We start from the raw sequence: 5088 nt of genomic DNA, 5'->3' as shown, positions 1-5088 counted from the left end.
GTTTGTAGTACCCAAATAATACCACAAGATGGCAGAAACAGAACTTTCAAATTAAAACTTTTGTCCATTTACCCAGGGCATGGCATATCTAGTAGCAATTAGTCACTTTCAGCTTGATTTATTCTATTTAGGCTCCAGTCATATTACCGCATTTCCAAAGTCACATGATTTCCAGTGTGACTTTGGAGCACGCCCTTGATGCGACTTTGATCTGACTTTACATTCTCAGGGCCAAAGTCGCATTGAAAGTCACACAAAAATAGTGCACTGCGACTTTAAGTCACACCGCTTTGAACAGAATGGGCTGCAACTTGTCATGCGATTTTGATGCCCAAAGTCACATGACAACTCGCACAAGTGTGAATAAAGCCTTAGTGATGAGCTCAGGTGTGTGTGGATTGTAGTCCAAACCCTCCTGAGCAAGCCCACCAGGAAGCTGTGATTTCAGTCGGGGCACTCCTTGTCCTGTAGTCGCATTTATACAGCTGTAAATGCATGGCTGTGGGGCAGGGAGGGAATGCCTTGGCTTATACCTATCTGAAATGCTGAAGACATTGCACAGCTTAGCTAAACCTCTTTATTGCATAATCCAATTCCTTGTAACTCCAGAAAGTCTGCAACAGATGTTTCTGTCAAAAAACCTTGGTGCTTGTTGTTTTAAAAAGAATGCATCTCTAGAATAGTAAAAATTCAGAACAGCTATACAGTAAACCCCCCTCCATCGCGGGGGGTGAAAATCCGCCAAAATAGAAATACCCTATTTAAATACACCCTAGGCATGTTTTTATAACTTTCACTGTATTTTTAAAAGCATTTTAAGGTCTTTAAACGCACTTTTAAAACAATAGAAACACATTTAAACACATAAAAGATACTGAGAGACAGGACAAGAGCAATGGAAAACACAAAAATATTTAATTAACAATGATTTAAGTAATAAAATAATATTAGTAGGTCTTACAGAAAAAACCCACAAAATACCGGGACCGCGAAAACTGAACCGCGATATAACGGGGGTTTACTGTACACCATTTCTAGCAAACTTTCCATAAAGGATTTTTAGGGTGGTTTCACACTGATCCACTGTGGTTTGGCGGCAGCGCAGTGTACCTGTGGTTTTGGTGTGGGTTACCCAAACCTTCCCATTGACTTCTATTAGATCGGGCAGTTTTGGTGAGTTTTCTGAAAATGTATCAAAAGTACTGCATGTGTACTGTAAAATAACTTTATGAAAAAGCATGGGTTAACTGCACGAAAACTGCAGGTATACCTGTGCTGAAGCCAAACCGCAGAGCAGCAGTGTGAAACTGGCCTTAGTTGTCATGCAAAGTAAACCCCCTCTGGCCATTCCCATCCTACTCTGCAAAATGCAAAATACATGCTTTTAGCATACTTTATTGGATGGTATGACTACTTGTGTATACGCTATTTGGATATAAGATATACCCGTGCTCAAATCCAAATAGCGTATACACAAGTAGCCCTCTTTTGGGGGGGGGATTATGAGAAATGGCCCTCCCAAAACAGGATATTGCTCTAAACCTGTAGGTAAATAAGGGAACCAGAAACTTTGCTAAATGGAACGGTGGCTTTGATAATAAAGTTGGCAGTGCCTCCACCCAGGAAGGGGCCTTTGTGAACAGAGGGGATTCCCTTACTAGGAAATTAACCAGTAATCTTACCAAAGCAACTGGAAACAGAGGATCTACTGCAACCAGCATGTAACAGTAACCACACGTATGTAGATGCATACTGGTATGGAGATAATACCAGCTTTATATAAGAAAAGCATAATAATAGTATATACATCCAATGTACAAACAAGTATTATCAGCAGAAGCCCCAACAAGAGTTCTGGTAGAATTGTGCAGATATACCCTGGTATATAGAGATACCTCCAGATGAATGTTGCCACAAAGTTCAGCTGTAGGGGACCCTGAGGATGATCATGATAATGTGTCCTTCTTTCTGTTGGAGACCTGAAGACAAGATCCACTGTAATGGGGAGATACTCCAACTGTTGTCCAACCAGCCTGGAACGCAGCTTCTCACACACAGAAATAGTGGTGTGGCACCAGAACTCCACTAGAATGTGGATTTTAAATCCATGTATCATTAAAAGCATTAAAAGCACTGGGAGGGAGGAGCTGCTAGTGCTGACGTCACACCGCTGTCTGGTCCCCGGGTCGGCAGCGGCTTAATATGTAAGATATTTACGTTTTTTTATGCTTTTAATGATACATGGATTTAAAATAAATGCTACACTATCAAAGCATTCTCTCTGTCTCCGGTGAGCTCTATTTACTCCAGTTTACATTCACAGAGGATGCTCTATGAAACGGATATCGGGCGAGATCCACCTACTCCCAGCAGATATTTGTCTTCAAGACACACAAGTGTTTGCTGCCGTAAGGGCCGCCATTGCATCTGGTGGGCATTGATCTGATGGGGAGATGAAGGCTGACCACTGAACACTCTTCTAAAAGGATTTTTTCTTCATGTGGGAAGGCTCTCTGATCTTCTTATTCACCTATTTTTACATTTGGACTTTTTTGCACTGATTTTTTTAGTTGATTTTTTAATTTTTTTTAAGATACACACCTGTGTTTATGGAACTATTGCACATACTGATATATGGACTTTTTACTGTTTTACTAGTTTATTTCAGTGCATTGGCACTGTACATTCTTTAGGTACATGTTGTTTAAAGTGTGGCTATACTGCTTATATGTGAAAGCTGCCCCCGAGGTTATTTCAGAGTGCAGAAAGATATTTTTTTATAGTTTTAGCACTGATCACTGTATTAATGGCACTAGTGATTCCATTGGCAGTTAGTCAGTTCCCCCAGCTCAGTTAGTGTCAGATTGTCTGACTCAATATTGCAGGCCTAATATAAGTCGTTGATCGCTGCCATTAGTAGTATAAAAAAATAAAAAATAATTAAAAATGCCAGTACATATCCCATATCCCATAGTTTGTAGATGCTATAACTTTCACGCAAACCAATCAATATATGCTTATTGGTATTTTTTAGATCAAAAACATGTAGCAGAATACATTTTGGCCAAAATGTATGAAGAAATTTGATTTTTTGTATTTTTTTATTGGATAAGTTTTATCAGGGTTTTTTTTCCCTCAAAGAATAGGTGCAGGTACTCTCTCCACTCTGGCCTACCTCTGAGCACTGTCCCTTGTCTCTGCCCTCCTATCCACCTCGTAATAGCACTCTTTTTAGAGAATACAGAGCCAAGTATCATTTTGTGGTGTTAAGTAATTTGCATTGAATTGTTTATTAATTATAGACAGATCCCCACAGCAACAATAGATCCCCACCAGCAACAATATACAGTATCCGCCCCAGCAACAAAAGACCCCTGCTAGGAACGATGGATCCTCCAGGAGCCAGCATCAATAGACCCCCCTCAACAGTGGATCTCCCCCAACAACATAAGAACTAGGGTTGCCAACTGTATGGGAATGACCCGAACAGTCTGGGTTCTAACACTTGCACCTGGGTTTCTGTCCTCCTCAAACCTGGACACAGCATACCTCCAGTTCCAACCTGTCGGGTATCTGTCCTGTGAATGGAGCCAGTGCTGGAACTCAGTGGAGAGTATCCTTAAATTCGGCAATTATTCCTGCTGGCTGCAGCTTCCTCTGATGTGCGTTTTCCCCACCCAGGTGGTGCCTGTGGCCCACCCCGCCAGCCTGTGAATGCTTTGCAGTCATTGGTTGCTAGGAACCATGCTGCCCTAGCAACCAATGACGCTTTTGCCACTGTGCATGCACACATGCGATTTTCCTAGAGCCACTTCACCTCCCAGATAGCTCCATCCCCTAACTCTGGCCGATTCCCACACGCTCAGCCAGTTCCCTCCCTAACCCTGGCCAGTTCTTACTCCCACAGTGTCTCCAGTGATTGTCCTGCTTGTAAGGCATAGACAATACAATAGAATAAGGCACTATAGGGTCGCGTCACTCTAATGGAGGTATCTATGGGGGGAGGGGGCACTGATATAAGGGGACTTTGAGCTAATGGGGGATCTCTAATTGGGATGCTGACTGCTGATATAATGCTTGCTGACCAGCCATTAGATTAGCAATCAGTACCCCCCCCCCCCAATAGAGACCACCATTATATCAGATTCACCTTATATCAGCGCCCGCCCTTAACAGACCCCCCCATTAGATTAGAGTCCCTTTATATTAGCATATACCCCCTTATATCAGCGACCCCCCCTTAGAGACCAACGGTTGGTCTCCAAGGAGGGTTCACTGATATAAGGGGACTCTGTTCTAATGCGGGGGGGGGGGGGTCTCTATGGGGGATGCAAATATAAAGGGACTCTAATGGGGGTCTGTAAGGGGGATACTGACATAAGGTGACTCTGATATAATGATGGTCTCTAATTAGTGGTGTTTTTTTTTGATCAGCTATCCCCATTAGACTATTAAGAGTTTGGGTTTGGCTTGAAGAAAAGGTGGCTACCCTAATAAGAACCTCAAAGCAAAAGATTACCCACCAACAACAATAGACCCCCTGCAACGGTAGATCCCTCCAGCAACAATAGATACCCCCCTAGCAACACTACAAGCCCCAGCTACAATAGATCCCCAACAGTCAGCATCAATAGACCCTCTAGCATAGAATTGCGTTCCTCCACATTTCCGCTGAAAAAAAGCTCTGTGTTTTGTAGCAGAAAGTAAAATATATATATGTTTTTTTTTTTTTTTTTCAAAATGTTCTGTCTTTTTTTGTTTGTATCGCAAAAAATAAAAACCCAGTGCTGATCAAATACCATTAAAACAAAGCTCTATTTGTGTGGAAAATGATACAAAGTTTGTTTGGGTACAGCATTGCATGACAGTGCAATTGCCTGTTAAATTAGCGCAGTGCCGTATCACATAAAATCGGCCTGATCATAAAGGGATTAAAATCTTTTGGAGCTGAAATGATTAAAGTGGAACTTCACTCTCTCAGTCAACACTGACTATTTTTAATCCTCATGCTGCTAGCATTAGTAAATAGATAGGAAGGTATATTAAATGTACTTGTGTTAAACTTTTTTTTTTTTTACATTTCCCCAG

This window comes from Pelophylax lessonae (assembly GCF_965119305.1).
Source record: "Pelophylax lessonae genome assembly, chromosome: 12".
NCBI classification, from domain to species: Eukaryota; Metazoa; Chordata; class Amphibia; order Anura; family Ranidae; genus Pelophylax; species Pelophylax lessonae.
This window is presented reverse-complemented; position numbering follows the sequence as displayed.